This window comes from Schistocerca serialis, chromosome 5, assembly GCF_023864345.2.
Source record: "Schistocerca serialis cubense isolate TAMUIC-IGC-003099 chromosome 5, iqSchSeri2.2, whole genome shotgun sequence".
In the NCBI taxonomy this organism is placed as follows: domain Eukaryota; kingdom Metazoa; phylum Arthropoda; class Insecta; order Orthoptera; family Acrididae; genus Schistocerca; species Schistocerca serialis.
The window spans coordinates 171,316,109-171,335,825 of record NC_064642.1 but is presented as its reverse complement, the minus strand read 5'-3'; positions in this window follow the sequence as shown (position 1 = coordinate 171,335,825).

The following is a 19,717-nucleotide window of genomic DNA, read 5'->3' as shown; positions in this document are numbered from 1 at the left end:
TCCCATACACGTGTGGCACAGCTGAAGTAGGCGCCACGATCCTTTTATGAATCAGGACTCTTTGTCAGACACTCTTCCGTCTTTGTTCTATATCCTGAATCCTTGGCTGCGGTAATTCCTTGGCAAGTGATCCTTGATCTGCACCTGTAACACCTGATGTCAAGCAGGCGCGAGCTACTACCTGGTCCTTGTTCTTGTCCACCTGATCCCCTTTGCTGCACTCCCTACTCGCCTATAATCCGCATAACGCACGGCCTCTACTTCCGAAGGTAATCGATACAACAGTTTGAAATTCTTAGTATGTTCACTGAGAGTGACTCTAGACGTCTCACTGGGCCGTGTCACCTTCATAGTAGTACGAATAATTTCACACTAGACTCATGCTACTGATTGTATCCTTCAATCTCGTTACTTATTCCTGCCGTAACTCATCATGCCCCTGAACCCCAAAATAGTTCACCTCTTTCAACTGGTAACCTCCACATGCCGATAAATAGTTGCTGTATATTACCCACCTACATCATGAAACGGGCAAGCAGTTCTACATCATCTCCTTTAAAGCCTGTTCAAACTCCCTCTTGACCACTCGAAACAAAATTTGAAAAAATAACACATCGCTCAAAGCAAACATGTCGCCATGATCCTGCAATACTAGAAAAAAAATAGAGCGACCATTCAATGTCCTCATTAACCGTTACTGACAAATCTCTAGCTTCCAACAGCAATCTCGCAAAAGTGTTTGGCAGTTTAGTAAACAGACTTGGGGAACAGGCACATAATACCTGGTTGATTCGTTCCTCAGGCTCTGGCAATGCAAGTAAAGCTGCCACCCCCCTCCCCCCCCCCACGCCCCCACCACACACACTGTAATCAATAGTACCACTTATTAGTTTGCGCATTCTCGTTTTCAAGTCGTCGACTAACTCTCGTAACTGTATAATTCACTTATCCTCCATCGTGACATTAAGCAAATCCCGAACGCTGTTAGCATAATGCACCACACGTGCCGTAATTCTACTAATCTGCAAGCTTGAAGCCTCAGCTCCTTCAAGAAAGGTTACTAACAAAACCTTCTCCCCTGGTGCACACTGAATACTCGAAACAGCGATACTCATCTCGGCAGGCTGCAGATTGGGAGCGGGAGTCACAGCGCGATGGGATGCCTCCCTGAGTTGGCGTGTGAACTCGGCCACGATCGCGGAAACATCACAACCTCTGATTTATAACTCGCAAACAATTTCCTCTTTACGGAGTTTAGCGGTACTGGATACGTCTTCTGCAGACGTTCTAAACGCAATTAGCGAGCAATGATATCCAAAAGACCAAACAACTTAGACAGAAAATCCAGTAATTTTTTAACTCAACCCCTTCCTAACCTTTCAAAGTTCCAATTACGCATACACCACACCAAACCCACAACCGTGCACTACTGCCAAAATGTGACGGTAGCGAAAGTCGTGGCTCTTAGTTCAAGAGTTGTGCATAACAACATTCCACTAATAACCAATTTTTATTAAAGAACACAAAATTCAGGCATTTAAGCGAATATCCAATCAAGAGGTGAGACACAGAACCACGGTTTTAAGATAAGCATATACAGTGACTCTCAAAGTGTACAATCACTTGGTTATTTTATAATGGGCTTGTGTAATGATCCACAAAATGTACCAAAATTTCAACAGTACGAGATAACGTTATTTAAGAACTTTACCAAACCTTTGAAAATTGTTTTCATGAGACTAAGGTAAGAACCAATTTAAAGAAATAACCTAACGTCCAGACTCCATTACAACAATAACTAACACTCACATACAGTATAACTATCGAGCAGCACTTCAAATCACCTACCACATTACATGTGAGAGAACCTCGGCTTAAATAAAAGGCTCGAGCAAAGTATACAGCAACCAAAAAGAACCTTAGAAACAGGTGACATTGCTGAATGTTCTTGAAATAACACACAGTGACGGCCATCCAACAGGCAACACAAGGTAACGCAACTCTCTTAATGTCAAATAATTATAAATGCCACATTCTGCGATGTGCACATTCATCTTCTGTGATTTCCACCAGCGTCAGTAGCACAGTGCAGCTCGCCACTGAACAGTTTTGTAGCAAGCCAACCATTGCACGTAGACAGTTATTTCAGAGGACGCTCATGTTCCATATCCAGGATCTGCATGGTCGTACCTGCGCCGCAAAGAGAACGACGGCTGTCAGTATACACCAACCATTTTTTTTTAAATTTTTTTTTTATTTTTTTTTGGTCATTGGTCTACTGACTGGTTTGATGCGGCTCGCCAAAAATTCATTTCCTGTGCTAACCTCTTCATCTCAGAGTAGCACTTGCAACCTACGTCCTCAATTATTTGCTTGACGTATTCCAATCTCTGTCTTCCTCTACAGTTTTTGCCCTCTACAGCTCCCTCTAGTACCATGGAAGTCATTCCCTCATGTCTTAGCAGATGTCCTATCATCCTTTCCCTTCTCCTTATCGGTGTTTTCCACACATTCCTTTCCTCTCCGATTCTGCGTAGAACCTCCTCATTCCTTACCTTATCAGTCCACCTAATTTTCAACATTCGTCTATAGCACCACGTCTCAAATGCTTCGATTCTCTTCTGTTCCGGTTTTCCCACAGTCCGTGTTTCACTACCATACAATGCTGTACTCCAGACGTACATCCTCAGAAATTTCTTCCTCAAATTAAGGCCGGTATTTGATATTAGTAGACTTCTCTCGGCCAGAAATGCCTTTTTTGCCATAGCGAGTCTGCTTTTGATGTCCTTCTTGCTCCGTCCGTCATTGGTTATTTTATTGCCTAGGTAACAGAATTCCTTAACTTCATTGACTTCGTGACCATCAACCCTCATCTTAAGTTTCTCGCTGTTCTCATTTCTACTACTTCTAATTACCTTCGACTTTCTCCAATTTACTCTCAAACCATACTGTGTACTCATTAGGCTGTTCATTCCGTTCAGCAGATCATTTAATTCTTCCTCACTTTCACTCAGGATAGCAATGTCATCAGCGGATCGTATCATTGATATCCTTTCACCTTGTATTTTAATTCCACTCCTGAACCTTTCTTTTATTTCCATCATTGCTTCCTCGATGTACAGATTGAAGAGTAGGGGCGAAAGGCTACAGCCTTGTCTTACACGCTTCTTAATACGAGCACTTCGTTCTTGATCGTCCACTCTTGTTATTACCTCTTGGTTGTTGTACATATTGTATATGACTCGTCTCTCCCTATACCTTACCCCTACTTTTTTCAGAATCTCGAACAGCTTGCACCATATTATATTGTCGAACGCTTTTTCCAGGTCGACAAATCCTATGAAAGTGTCTTGATTTTTCTTTAGCATTGCTTCCATTACTAGCCGTAACGTCAGAACTGCCTCTCTCGTCCCTTTACTTTTCCTAAAGCCAAACTGATCGTCAACTAGCGCATTCTCAATTTTCTTTTCCATTCATCTGTGTATTATTCTTGTAAGCAGCTTCGATGCATGAGCTGTTAAGCGATTGTGCGATAATTCTCGCACTTGTCAGCTCTTGCCCTCTTCGGAATTGTGTGGATGATGCTTTTCCGAAAGTCAGATGGTATATCGCCAGACTCATATATTCTACACACCAACGTGAATAGTCGTTTTGTTGCCACTTCCCCCAATGATTTTCGAAATTCTGATGGATTGTTATCTATCCCTTCTGCCTTATTTGACCGTAAGTCCTCCAAAGCTCTTTTAAATTCCGATTCTAATACTGGATCCCCTATCTCTTCTAAATCGACTCCTGTTTCTTCTTCTATCAATATATTCTTTCCACCTATCTGCTCTCTCCTTTGCATTTAACAGTGGAATTCCCGTTGCGCTCTGAATGTTACCACCGTTGCTTTTAATGTCACCAAAGGTTGTTTTGACTTTCCTGTATGCTGAGTCTGTCCTTCCGACAATCATATCTTTTTCAATGTCTTCACATTTTTCCTGCAGCCATTTCGTCTTAGCTTCCCTGCACTTCCTATTTCTTTCATTCCTCAGCGACTTGTATTTCTGTATACCAACCATTTTGCGCTCAAATGTCCGTACTTCAATACCTGGCCTGCTGTCCAGAAGAAAATAAATACTAATTGCCTTCTCTTGCCAAGTGTACTTGGAGGTACTAACCAACTTAAAAATATACTGCTCCTAATGGCTATAATTATTAGTCTTCAAATGAAGCATATACTGATGTAATGTTCAGTACTCTGTCCTCAGTCATCAGTAGAAATATCTGCACATATACCCCTACATCCCACGCATGACAAAGAACAAATTTAAGTGATCTTCTAATTTAAGTGACCTTACAGGTTTATAATCCTGTACGCACCACCGACTATGCGCTTGTGCGCGCGCGCGTGCGCTCGAACTCACACACACACACACACACACACACACACACATACACACACAGTCAGCTTCCGATATTAGAATATTCAGTACTACTCAGGACACAGTAACAACAAGGTCTAATGTCTAATGCATAAAGCATACCAAGTAACGCGTAATACTCATGCGTAACACGTAATGTGTGACAACTTACGCGTAATACGGAAAGATGGGTACGCATACATACCTCTGTCATAATATTAAAGCGACCCCAAGATCAAAGATGTGCATTATGCAGAGTGTCCCTGGAGCAATCGTCAAAATTTGGTATATGACGGGAACGATCGTTCGAAGCCAAGCACTGTTGTAAACATGGGCTCTTAAATGCATGTGTTAAGAGCTATAATCTTCGGTACCGTGAAACAAATCTCCGACTGCAAGCATTTTTCTTTCTACATTTCAAGAGACCCAAAACGAGGAAAAAATTTCCAATAAACATGGGCTGTAATACCTTAAGGTATGCACTTTTTAGCGTACGTTTTCTGCTTCGAATGATCGTTCTTGTTATAATCCAGAATATTGACCATTCCTGCTGAGACACCTACGTTAAATACTAACTACTGAATGGGACACCCTGCATATGTCAGATGGCTTACACATACATATTTCTCTGTAACCTAATAGACTCTTAATCTGACAATACATTTAAGTTATCTTACAGAGTTAAAATTCTGTAGTTAGCACTGACCATCAGGTTCTGCTGATACAAAGACTACTATACGAGATCAAGCATCTGAAGTCCTCACTGTCAGCTTGCAGTGATAGAGAACTATTTAAAATCTAGTAGTAACACCTGTATCGTGTTAGAACACCATCTGAGATCCAGCTGCTGACATCCATCTGGTATTAGGACACTATTTAAGAGTCAGTTACACTTAACACCAGACACTGTGAAAAGTGGTAAAAATTGACACGTTTACTTTCAGTCGGTTGTGTTGTGGCTGAGCACTGCGATTATCGACATCTCTCTCAATTCAGCTGGGCAGAAGAGTATTCTTAAGAGTCAGGTGTTGGAATCTTAAGGAAATATCCGTAGTTAACTTGGCGTTGTTATAAAAAGACAAGCTGAATCTGTTGGCTCAGTACTGGTAAATGTATTTAAACCGATTTCTCAACAGCTACAGAGATTGGGGCAGGTATTTCGAAATAAGACAAGCCAAGATGAAGCCAAAGGAAACAATGTATGAAAGAAAAACGAACTCAAGGATACTGGGCGAGGAGAAGAAGAATAAAACGAAGTGGAAAATGGTGAGGGAGACGAAGAATGGGCAGACGGTGAACCAACAGAAACTTCCTTTTTCTTTTGCTGAACCAGCTGACAAAATACGTAAAACTGCATAAGGTATTTGAACCGACACCAGAAGAGTGGATGTTTGGCGATTCACCAGTAGATGGCGATTTAGGAAATCCCCCTGTAAGATATTAGTTTAAATTTTTCTAATTAAACCACCCGTAAAGAGTTACACAACACAGACAAGACTTTTTGTGTTCATTGCTTCAACACTTGCCTCTGCGTTCTCGAGATCCTGACCGGATGCAAAGTATTAGTTCTTCTGTCTGTGCTTTGCCTGTTCCAGAAAAAATCGAAAGACAGACCGCTGTTGGAAGACAACCAGTTTCCATCACAAATCTAGCTCTGCTTCTGTAATTCCCTCTCTTTTAATACCCTACGTCTTTTTCTTCGGTTTTCAAAGCTTCAAAATTTACGTTCTCTGTATTCTTGGGCTCAGTGAGCGCACACTGCATAACTTTTCTTATGTCAATGCCCTGCCTGTTCCAGAGTAAAGCGCAAGACGTCTCCCTCAGATTATCGGGTGGATGCGGAAGAGACTGATACGTGGTGGTCAGACCGATGGCTACGATACACGCGGCCTGCCGGCCAGGTTTGATGGCCAGCTAGGGGGGCCAACTTTCGCTATTAATAAGTTGCGGCCACAGAGCTTATCTTTCTGGCGGGGCCAGCGGCCCTCTAATTGAAAGTTGCCCGCGCGCCAACAGACTGTCGGACAGAGCACAATTCACTTAGCGGCCCGCGGCCCACGGCCCGCATCAGATAACGCCGCCAAGTTTCCAACCCAGCCGCCAGGGCTTCCCTCACCCCTTAACCTCCTCCACCCTCTCGTCATACCCCTCCAGACTCCACTACTCCCACTACTTCCAACCCCACCTGCTTACCTCTCTCCGCGAAAGCCTGCCCCAAGTCTCCCAGCCTGCCGGAATTCCAATTTTGCGTGTCTCGAACAAATTCAAAGTAACGGCGTCATGAATAACTCCTGACGTCATGGAATTGAATTTTCTGTCATTATAGATGAGCTATAACTTTCCCTTTTAAATATTCAAGTCTCTCTCTCTCTCTCTCTCTCTCTCTTCCCCTGTCTCCCCTTCTCTCTCTGTCTATCTGGCGAAGGGGACGAGTTTATACGGAAGGAATTTCGGTTCGTAGGTAACTGCAGTTTGAATGTCCTACCAGTTAATTTACCTGCAGAAGCAAACAGAGGGAGCTATAAATCATATCTGGCTTTCTCTAACAGCAAGATGCCGACATCGACGTGTATTTAGAGAATGTTTCTTCCAGATGGAGATCTAACATGCTGGAACGCTTTGTTCAGGAGTTCGAGTTGTGTCAATTCATAGTACTGAGCACATGGTTGAATTCTACCTTATTTTAAAGAAACCATCTGCACTCTATTACTACTGATTACGATTTTATAAGAAATATTTTGATAAACATTTACCTTTCAGGTCTTCAGTGTAGTGTTGTGGCAATGTCATACTATTAAGTGGTTTGCCCGTTCGTTTCGTACATGTATTTATGATCAAAAGCATCACATGAATAACGCGTGTTACATTTAGTTTACATCCAAGCCAGTACTTGTTACTCACAGAAGGCATGTACTCAATTATCCGTTTTCAAATGAAAATACTTTAGTTCCAATAACTTGACGAAGATATTGTTTGAAAACGCAGCTTGTTGCTTATTGAAAATGGGTGATGCCCAAAACACGAACACTTGTTAAATAAATTAATGTTTAGTACAACTACATAATGGTTGAAGTAAGATGTAATTTCAAAATCGTATATTTTTTGTATATGCGCCTCATATGTCATTCATATAGCAAACCTTAGTGGCTAAATAATCCCACTAAGTATATTTTATTATTAACGACACCAGAATCTCTTCCGATACCGTTATTGTTGTTGTTGTGGTCTTCAGTTCGAAGACTGGTTTGATGTAACCCTCCATGCTGCTCTATCCTCTGCAAGCTTTATGATCTCTGGATAACTGCAGCAACCTACAACTTTCTAAATCAGCTAACTGTATTCATGTTTTGGCCTCCCTCTACGATTTTTACCCCCACCCCCAATCTTCCCTTGAATACTAATTTGCTGATCCTTTGATGTCTCAGAATGTGGCCTATCGAACGATCCCTTCTTCTGGCCAGGTTGCGCCACAACGTTCTCTTCTCCCTAGTTCAATTCAATGCCTTCTAAATATCTACGTGATCCACCCATCTAATCTGTAGCGTTCTTCAGTAGCACCATATTTCCGAGGCTTGTATCCTCTTGTTGCCTGAATTGTTTACCCTTCTTGTTTCATTCCATACGTGGCTACACTCCATTGTAATACCTTCAGAAAAGACGTCCTAACACTCAAATCTAAATGTTAACAAATTTCTATTCTTCACAAACACTTTTCTTGCCATTACCAGTCCACATTTTCTTATCCTCTCTATTTCAGCCATCATCAGTTATCTTGCGTCCTAAATAACAAAACTCATCTACTATTTTAAGTGTGTGGTTTCCTAATCTAATTCCCTCGGCATTCGACTACATTCCTTTATCCTTATTTTGCTTTTGTTGATATTCATCTTATATCCTCATTACAAGACGCTGTCCACTTCGTTTAACTGCTCTTCCAAGTCCTTTGCTGCCTCTGACGGATTGAAGTGTCACTGACAAACCTCAAATTTTGTACATCGTCTCCCTGATCTTTAAATCCTATTCCAAATTATTCTTTGGTTTGCTTTACTGCTTGCTCAGTGCACAAATTGAATAACATCAGGGAGAGGCTACTAACCTTCTCATTCCCTTCTCAGCAGCTGCTGCCCTCTCATTCCCTTCGACTCTTAAAATTGCCGTCCTGTTTCCGTACAAGTTGTAAACAGCCTTTCGCTCGGTGTATTTTAGCGTTGCTACCTTCTGAATTACAAAGACAGTAGTCCAGTCAGCACTGCCAAAAGCTTTCTCTAAGTCTACAAATATCCACAGCTCGTGGTCTAGTGGCTAGCGTTGCTGCCTCTGGATCACGGGGTCCCGGGGTCGATTCCCGCCCAGGTTGGGTATTTTCTCTGCCCGGGGACTGAGTGTTTGAGTTGTCCTCATCATTTCATCGTCATCATCATATGTGACATTGGCTAGATTGGACTGTGTAAAACTTGGGCTGCACAAAAGTTGGGACTTTGTACGGGCGCTAATGACCGAGCAGTTGAGCACACCACAAACCAAACATCATCATCATAAGTCCACAAATGCTGAACAGTCTGTTTGTCGATCCCTAACCTACTTTCTAAAATAAGTCGTAGGGTCAGAATTGCCCCGCGCTTCTCTAACTTTCTGCGAAATACAGACGGTTCTTCCCAGAAGTCGGCTACTACAAGTTTTTCCATTCCTGTGCAAAGAAATCGTTTATAATCAATCAGCGAACCTTTGCAACACTTTGGCATTGTTTGAAAATACTGGACTCAAAATAAGTGACACATCGCAACAGACATTGTAACAGTTTTCGTCTACAGTTACTGAGAGCTTCGAAAAGTGAAAATTTGTAGTAACTGTCTTCTATAAAGTATAATTTCAGTTTTAAAGCTGATACAGAATTACAGTGTCATTCCGCATAACTTTTAACCAGCTTTAAAAAATATAGAATTTTTCCTACATGTAATACTATGGGTAAATTTAGATCGCGCCAGAAGGCAACCAGGTGTTAATAAGAAGAAAAACGAAACAATCATGGTTATTTCAGTACTGGAGGTTTACTTTGAAATATCAAGACATTTTTATAGTTACTTCAACTGGTATCACTGTCGCCAGATGCTCTCTTTACAGTCAACGCAATTATAGGATAATCACAAGACTAAGAACTTGTAGAATGCTGGAAAGACAACAGAAATGCTAATTAGATATCACAGAGGTAATAAAACTGTTACTTTTTACACAAAATAATGCAAGTGGCTGTAGCAGCAGCCAATCTAAATAAAAGTGATAAGTGGTACAAAGATACCCTTACTGGTAAAAAGTTACCCTGACTGACTGTAGTGTTTTGCAACCACGACTTATTAAACTGAAAGTTCGGTAGTATTCACACCTGGCCACACCTGATTTCTTTTGAGTGGGAACTGTTATACTCTTCTTGCACTCTGATGGTATTTCGCCTGTCTTATTCATGTTGCACACTAAATGGAAGAGCTTTGTAGTGGCTGGGTCTCCCAAGGCTATCAATAGTTCTGATGAAATGTCATCTACTCCTTGCGCCTAGTTACGACTTAGGCCACTCACTGCTCTATCTAATTCATCTCGTAGTGTCTTATAATCCATCTCATCTTAATCTACGTCCTCTTCCAATTCCATAATACTGCCAAGCTCACCTCCCTTGTATAGACACTGTATGTAGCCCTTCCGCCTTTCAGTTTTCCCCTCTTTAGTAAGGAGTGGTTTTTCATCTGATACACTACGTAAGCAAAACACAAGCGTGAAACTGAATGTTGTACCATACAGTTCGTTAATAGAAATAATTTCTATAGAGAAAATCTGTAAATAGCCGGTATGTATCCGCATGAAGAAACCTTTTATGTGTGTATTTTCTGCGTTCGTTCTGTTGATACGTTCCAGGGCATAAAGTACATAGCAGAGCAAGTCCCGAAGAGACTAGCTAACTAACTAGAACATTAGGTACACTGCAACTCTCGTCTTAAGAATTTTATCAACAAGACTCTTAACGTTAATATCCTCTCTCCGAGGTTCAAAGTCATAAACTGGCTTTAAGATTAATCTTAATAATCCTTAAATCAACAAAACTGAGCATGAGAACTAGTAGTTACATTGTTTAAATTAATAAACTTACCAGAGACGCGAGTATGCAAAGAAAATCTTCGCAATCCCGCTACCGTCAACGTTGAGCTACTTATAATGATCAAATTTGAATCAAAATAACACTGGGTGCCTAGAACATTCTGACTATCATAGTCTGAAACTTTTATTCGGTTCTCGGTACCGGTGGAGTTTTCATTATCATCTGACACTAACATGACATCCAGATGAACGTTTACGTCCAATATGCCGCTATTATACAATTGGTTTGTACCTGTTTCCTGGTAGCTGTGTTGTTCCCAAAAGACACTTAACGTAAATTCGTCTAATAGTTCAAAGTTATTTTCTGGACTCAAGAGTGTTTGCATTGGTGCATCTTTATTAACCACATCGATAGTGCTATTGTACTTGACACCTGGAAGTTAGCTGTACAACTCCCCGAAAGATATGATTTACTGATTACTAATTTATTACAGTTAAAGTGCGTTGCATTTTATTTATTACTACTTTATTACAGTCTAAGTGTTTTGTAATGCTTTTTAGTGTATTGTAAGAGTAGCTTCATGTGTGAGAAGTGTATACATTGCCGTGGGTTAATTGGTATGGGAGAAATATAGCAGGACTGTGCGTTGATGTTTCATTGGGGAGAATAAAGTGGGGAAACTAAAAAAACAAAAAATGCTAGATGGGGCTCTTCCATACACACTCCTGGAAATTGAAATAAGAACACCGTGAATTCATTGTCCCAGGAAGGGGAAACTTTATTGACACACTCCTGGGGTCAGATACACCACATGATCACACTGACAGGCACATAGACACATAGACACAGGCAACAGAGCATGCACAATGTTGGCACTAGTACAGTGTATATCCACCTTTCGCAGCAATGCAGGCTGCTATTCTCCCATGGAGACGATCGTAGAGATGCTGGATGTAGCCTTGTGGAACGGCTTGCCATGCCATTTCCACCTGGCGCCTCAGTTGCACCAGCGTTCGTGCTGGACGTGCAGACCGCGTGAGACGACGCTTCATCCAGTCCCAAACATGCTCAATGGGGGACAGATCCGGAAATCTTGCTGGCCAGGGTAGTTGACTTACACCTTCTAGAGCACGTTGGGTGGCACGGGATACATGCGGACGTGCATTGTCCTGTTGGAACAGCAAGTACCCTTGCCGGTCTAGGAATGATAGAACGATGGGTTCGATGACGGTTTGGATGTACCGTGCACTATTCAGTGTCCCCTCGACGATCACCAGTGGTGTACGGCCAGTGTAGGAGATCGCTCCCCACACCATGATGCCGGGTGTTGGCCCTGTGTGCCTCGGTCGTATGCAGTCCTGATTGTGGCGCTCACCTGCACGGCGCCAAACACGCATACGACCATCATTGGCACCAAGGCAGAAGCGACTCTCATCGCTGAAGACGACACGTCTCCATTCGTCCCTCCATTCACGCCTGTCGCGACACCACTGGAGGCGGGCTGCACGATGTTGGGGCGTGAGCGGAAGACGGCCTAACGGTGTGCGGGACCGTAGCCCAGCTTCATGGAGACGGTTGCGAATGGTCCTCGCCGAAACCCCAGGAGCAACAGTGTCCCTAATTTGCTGGGAAGTGGCGGTGCGGTCCCCTACGGCACTGCGTAGGATCCTACGGTCTTGGCGTGCATCCGTGCGTCGCTGCGGTCCGGTCCCTGGTCGACGGGCACGTGCACCTTCCGCAGACCACTGGCGACAACATCGATGTACTGTGGAGACCTCACGCCCCACGTGTTGAGCAATTCGGCGGTACGTCCACCCGGCCTCCCGCATGCCCACTATACGCCCTCACTCAAAGTCCGTCAACTGCACATACGTTTCACGTCCACGCTGTCGCGGCATGCTACCAGTGTTAAAGACTGCGATGGAGCTCCGTATGCCACGGAAAACTGGCTGACACTGACGGCGGCGGTGCACAAATGCTGCGCAGCTAGCGCCATTCGACGGCCAACACCGCGGTTCCTGGTGTGTCCGCTGTGCCGTGCGTGTGATCATTGCTTGTACAGCCTTCTCGCAGTGTCCGGAGCAAGTATGGTGGGTCTGACACACCGGTGTCAATGTGTTCTTTTTTCCATTTCCAGGAGTGTAGAACGTAGACACAAAATCAAAACTATTGAAATCAATAGATTTTGTGTCGATCAGAAACTATAAGCTGGTGCTTGTGAGTTGGTACTGCGCAATATTTCTCTGATAATTCTAAAAGTCTACAGACCCCATTTAAGAAAGTTTCAGCTATTTGTGAGAAATGTAGATACACTATTGAGCCACCTGTGAGAAAGGAAACATTTAGTAGCTTGTCGAGATTTCAAAGTAGATTTCTTAGAATATACGGACAGGCAGGAAAAATGATCAAGAAGTAATGTTTCAGTTTTGTTTCAGCAGTCAGTTTTCCAACGTGTGTGCAAGAAAATAGAAGGACACTGATTGATAACATGTTTATAGACAGTTCTCAGGCTACAACAATTGAAATGTTCCCTGTTGCTAATGGGCTGTTTCATCATGATGCACAGTCAATGGAAATGAACACTAAGGCATTTTAAAACTCAGAGGCAGGTTCTTGTAAATCAGTGCGGCTTACTAACGAGAAAAGGATAAAGTGTTTTAAGAGAGAGCTATACGGGTGGTATGGGAAGATATATATGTAGAAGGAGTTGTTAATGTTAAATTCAACTTATCCCACAGTAAATCTGTGTCAATAATTGAAAGTTTCTTTTCTAAAACATTATCTAATTGATCCATTAAAAAGAAGTAAGCCGTGGATAACCAAAGAAACTAAAATCTCATGGGAAATTTAAGTAAAGCCCAGAGCAATTCGGGATTTGACGTTACTTGCATATTACAAAAAATACTGTAACATCTTAAGGAAAGTCATTAAGTAAGCGTGTCCTGACATAAATAAGTAATGCAGATAATAATATTAAAACTACATGGGACATAATCAAATGGGAGACAGCACATCTGGTCAGTGTACAGGATCCCATAACATAATTCGCAGAATTCTCAAATTGCGAGTACTTTTACCAACCACTTTCTAAATGTAACAGCGAATATAGGACTAAATGGTCCAGTTGAAGATTCAAGACAATATATTAAAAATGTCATTTTACAACATTTTAATGAACTAGAAGTAGCAGCAACCTATTTCGCTAAGTTAATATAGATATAAAAATTTAAAAAAAACGAAAAGCTTTTGTGGGGTGACGGTATTTCAAACAGAACTCTAAGAAGTTGTTCCAACTTACACATCAGCGGCACAAGAAATTTGGCGAGACAGGTTAAAATAAGCAATAATTAAACCAGTTCATACGAAAGGTGGCAAGTCAGACTGAAAAAATTATCCTCAAATTTCGTTACTGACATCTTTTCCCAAAATATTCAAAAACGTAATGTAATCGAGAGTAGAAGCAAACTTAAGTGGAAACAATTTACTTAGCATACCAGAGTTTGTTTTCCAGAAAAGTTGTTTAACTGAGAATGATATTTATGCACTCACTCCTGAAATATTACAAGATTTAAATAACAATATGTCGCCAGCTGGTATTTTTTGTGATCTCTCCAAATCCTCTGGTGGTGTACATCATGGTAAACTTTTAGAAAACTCAAGGTTCACGGAACTGATGGCTTTTCACACAGCTGTTTTGGATCGTGTTTGACAAACAGAATGCGTAACATCGTGCAGAGTAATTCAGACAATGTTGGAAAAGTATAAAGTTTTAGCGACTGTGGTAAAATCGCAAAGGGAATCCCACAGGGTTCAATTTCGGGCCCACTCCTATTCTTTACACAGGCTGGAGAAAAACTGGGCCGCAAAATTTTAATCATGGATAACTGATGCCCGTAGAACCAAAATTACTAGTGTTGTGCAGCACAGCGCTCCGATTGGCCTCGGGACAAACAGCAAGGCCCACTCAACATGTGTGCGTATCACGTTGGGGCAGTGACGGGGCGAGGGACGTTCCTATGTGTGAACCGATAGCCATAGCGCTGCCAGCCAACTGACGAACGGCAACAGGGCTATCCCACGGCTAATCGGAGCGCGTGGCTGCAAGTTTCCGCAGTTTAAAAATTGTGCGATTTCGACCTACACCACATTAATAACATTGGTTCCTACTGGCATCAGCTACCCAGGGTTAAAATTTCGTGAGGCAATTTTTCTCCATACTGTGTATATGTAAATGACCTTCCACTTAACATTCAAGAAGCAAAACTGTACTTTTTGCAGATGATAGTGCTGTTGTAGTAAATCCCATTAGAGATAAAGCAACAAAAGAGTTAGTAAGTTAAATTTTCCAAAGCGTTATGAAGTGTAATAATGTCCGAAAACACTGTTCGAAATTAGCAGCGATCTAATAGATAATTAAAATACTAAATATTGAGAAAAAGATAAGTGTAGTGACATCAGTCGCTGCCCTGGAGTAAATATTTCAGTTTGAACTTCCACGCAACGCCCGCAGGTGGCGGTTTATCATTATTACTTCCATTTCTGTTGGCTATTTAGATATGTTCTTAATCATTTTTGCCAATGTAAAATAATTACTACTGCGGTCTGCTCACTTTAACTTTCCCTTAGTATTGCATTTAATCTACGTCTCGATCGTAGTTTAACGTTTTACGTATGTTACCATAGTGTGTTAAGGTCTTTCTTCGTTGGTCATCAGTCTTCTGACTGCTTAGATGTGGCCTGCAACGAATTCCTCTCCTGTGCTAACGTCTTCATCTCCGAGTAGCACTTCCAACCTACGTCCTCAATTATGTGCTGGATGTATTCCAATCTCTGTCTTCCTGTCTCTGTCTTCCTCTACAGCTTTTGCCCTCTACTGCTCCCTCTAGTACCATGGAAATCATTCCCTCATGTCTTAAGAGATGTCCTATCATTTTGCCCCTTCTCCTTATCAGTATTTTCCACACATTCCTTTCCTCTCCAATTCTGCGTAGAACTTCCTCATTCCTTACCTTATCAGGTAACATTCGTCTGTAGCACCACATCTCAAATTCTTCGATTCTCTTCTGTTCCGGTTTCCCCACACTCCATGTTTCACTACCTTACAATGCTGTACTCCAGACGAACATTCTCAGAAATTTCTTCGTCCAATTAAGCCGATATTTGATATTAGTAGACTTCTCTTGACCAGGAATTCCCTTTTTGCCATTGCTAGTCTGCTTTTGATGTCCTCCTTGCTCCGTCCGTCATTGGTAATTTTACTCCCTAGGTAACAGAATTCCTCAACTTCATCTACTTCGTGACCATCAATCCTGACGTTACGTTTCTCGCTGTTCTCATTTCTACTACATCTCATTACCTATGTCTTTCTTCGATTTACTCTCAATCCATACTCTGTACTCATTAGAACGTTCAATCCGTTCAGCAGATCATGTAATTCTACTTCACTTTCACTTAGGTAGCAATGTCATCAGCGAATCATATCACTGATAGATATCCTATCAACTTGTTTTTAATTCCACTCCTGAACCTTCCTTTTATTTCTATCAATGCTTCCTCGATGTACAGTTTGAAGAGTATTCTTCGGTATACTATTCTTGAAAGCAACTTGGGTGCATGAGCTGTTAAGCTAGTTGTGCGATAATCGTCGCAGTTGTCAGGTCTTGCGGATGCTTTTCCGAAAGTCAGATGATATGTCTCCAGACTCATTCATTTTACACACAAACGTGAAAAGTCCTTTTGTTGCCACTTTGCCCAATGATTTTAGAAATTCTGATGGAATATTATCTAACCCTTTTGCTTTACGTGATCTTAAGTCCTCCGAAGCTCCTTTAACTTCTGATTCTAATATTGGATCCCCTATCTCTTCTAAATCGACCCCTGTTTCTTCTTCTTTCATATCAGACAAATCTTCCCCTTCATAGTGGCTTTCAATGTATTCTTTCGACCTATCCGCTCGCTCCTCTGCATATAACAGTGGAATTCCCGTTGCACTCTTAATGTTACCACCCTTGCTTTTAACGTCTCCGAAGGTTGTTCTTACTTTCCTGTATGCTGAGTCTGTCCTTCCTATAACCATTTCTTTTTTGATGTCTTCACATTTTTCCAACAGCCATTTCGTTTTAGCTTACCTGTATTTCCCATTCATTGCATTCCTCAGTGACTTATATTACTGTATTTCCTGAGTTCGCTGGAACATTTTTGTACTTCCTCCTTTCATTGATCAATTGAAGTATTTCTCCTGTTAGCTATGGTTTCTTCACTCTTACCTTCTTTATACCTATGTTTTCTTCACAAATTCTGTGATGGCCCTTTTTAGAGATGTCCATTCCTCTTCAAATCTACTGCCTTCTGAGCTATTCCTTATTGCGGTATCTATAGCCTTAGAGAACTTCAGCCGTATCTCGTCATTCCTTAGCACTTCCATATCCCACTTATTTGCGTATTGATTCTTCCTGACTAATGCCTTAAACTTCAGCCTACTCTTCATCACTACTATATTGTGATCTGAGTCTATATCTGCTCCTGGGTACTCCTGTATCTGATTTCGGAATCGCTGTCTGACGATGATATAATCTAACTGAAATCTTTCCGTATCACCCACCCGGCCTTTTCCAAGTATACCTCCTCCTCCGGTGATTCTTGAACAGAGTATTCTCTATTACTTGCTGAAACTTGTCACAGAACCCAAATCGTTTTTCTCCTCCCTCATTCCTTGTCCTAAGCCCGTATTCTACTATAACCTTTTCTTCTACTCCTTCCCCTACAACTTCATTCCAGTCCCCCACGACTACTAGATTTTCATCCAGCTTTACATACTGTATTATCCATTCAATATCCTCACAGACTTTCTCTATCTCTTCATCATCAGCTTGCGACGACGACATGTATCGTTGTCCGTGTTTGTTTCTGATAAGAACAGCCTTGTTACTCAACTGTTCACAGTAACACAAAAAATGGTTCAAATGGCTCTGAGCACTATGGGACTTAACTTCTGAGGTCATCAGTTCCCTAGAACTTAGAACTACTTACACCTAACGAACCTAAGGACATCACACACATCCATGCCCTAGGTAGGATTCGAACCTGAGACCGTAGCGGTCGCGCGGTTCCTGACTGTAGCGCCTAGAACCGCTCGGCCACCTCGGGCGGCCACAGTAACACACTCTCTGCCCTACCTTCCTATTCATAACGAATCCTACTCTCGTTATTCCATTTACTGCTTCTGTTGATATTACCCTTTACTAATCTGACCATAAATCCTTGTCTTCTTTCCACTTCACTTCACTGACCCCTACTATATCTAGACCCAGCCTTCGCATTTCAGTTTTCAGATTTTTTAGTTTCCCTACCACGTTCAAGTTACTGACATTCCACGCCCCGACCCGTAGAACTTTGAAAAATGGTTCAAATGGCTCTGAGCACTATGGGACTTAACTGCTGTGGTCATCAGTCCCCTAGAACTTAGAACTACTTAAACCTAACTAACCTAAGGACATCACACACATCCATGCCCTAGGTAGGATTCGAACCTGCGACCGTAGCAGTCGCGCGGTTCCGGACGTAGAACGTTATTCTTTCATTGATTGTTCAATCTTTTTCTCATGGTAACCTCCACCTTTTCAGACGCCTTCCGGAAATCCGAATGGGAGACTATTCCAGAATCTTTTGCCAACGGAGAGATAATAAGCACACTTCTTCAATTACAGGCCACATGTCCTGTGGATACACGTTACGTATCTTTAATGCAGTGATTTCCATTGCCTTCTGCATCCTCATGCTGTTGATCATTGCTGATATTTCCGCCTTTAGAGGCAGCTTCCCACCCCTAGGAGAAGAGAGTGTGCCCTGAGTCCCTGCCCGCTCCGCCACCCTCTTTGACAAGGCCGTTGGCAGAATGAGGTGACATAATGCTGGAAGTCTTCGGCCGCCAGTGCTGATTTTAATCAACATTTAAGTAGCCGTGGGATTCGTACCCGGGACCGAAGACGTTTATATTATGAGTCGCAGACGCTACCTCTAGTCCAAGGCCCTCTTGTCTCTCAATTATACGAATCAGCACGTGATTGGCAGAGCTTCTTCTTCACGACGCGTAGAATTTTGACACTGTTTAGCAGTTACTAATAATGTAGTTCGACACTTACCAATGCTCCACCTCAGTCTCTGTTCATCCCCTGATGGTTTCAAGCATTTCATTGTATTAAATCTTTCTGCTCATATTCATTCTGTAGATGAAGTATGTAATTTTGATGCCTGTTTCCCTCTAAAGAATATAAATGTTTAACGTTACAGAGACACGATCTGAAGATGATTTTTGATAAAATCGAAACCAGCTACCATCTGATATGTGATTTTTAGTTTTCAGTAAATCCTTAGGATCAAGACTATTGGTATTTTAATTATTAAGTGGTTCCTAAAAATTAACTATCTGTAAACTTTTGAAAATGTTCAGTAAATTGTTTTCTACAACAGATAGAGTCATACCAACAACTGAAATAGCAGATGAGGAAGGGTCGGTAAGTTGGTAGAATATTGCCGGCCGCGGTGGTCTAGCGGTTCAGGCGCTCAGTCCGGAACCGCGCGACTGCTACGGTCGCAGGTTCGAATCCTGCCTCGGGCATGGATGTGTGTGACGTCCTTAGGTTAGTTAGGTTTAAGTAGTTCTAAGTTCTAGGGGACTGATGACCATAGATGTTAAGTCCCATAGTGCTCAGAGCCATTTGAACCATTTTTTTGGTAGAATATTCCTGATTTTTGGGTGCACAGATTGACGAAAACTTGAAGTGGAAGAAGCGTATTACTGACATTCTCAAACAATTAAGATCAGCTTCTTTTGCTCTTCGTATAATTGGTACACTTGGAAACAGACGTATCAACCTCCTGACACATTTGGCAAATTTCAACGCAGTAATGTACAGAATAATGTTCTGGGTAACTTTCTCTTAGAAACAAAATATTGAATCCAAAAAGCGAGTAGTAGGAAAAATATATGGTGTTGAACCATGGACGTCAAGTGTGTACGTCTTCAAGGAGCTAGGCATTTTAACTGCTCCTTCGCAATACATATTTTCGCTTATGAGATTCGTTATAAATAATCCATCACAATTTGAGAAGAACAGTGATGTATATATCTACAACTCTAGAGTGGCAAATGACCTATACTACCAGTTGATAAAGCTGTGAGTGGCTCAAAGAGGAGTTCAATACATGGGAACAATTATTTTTTAAT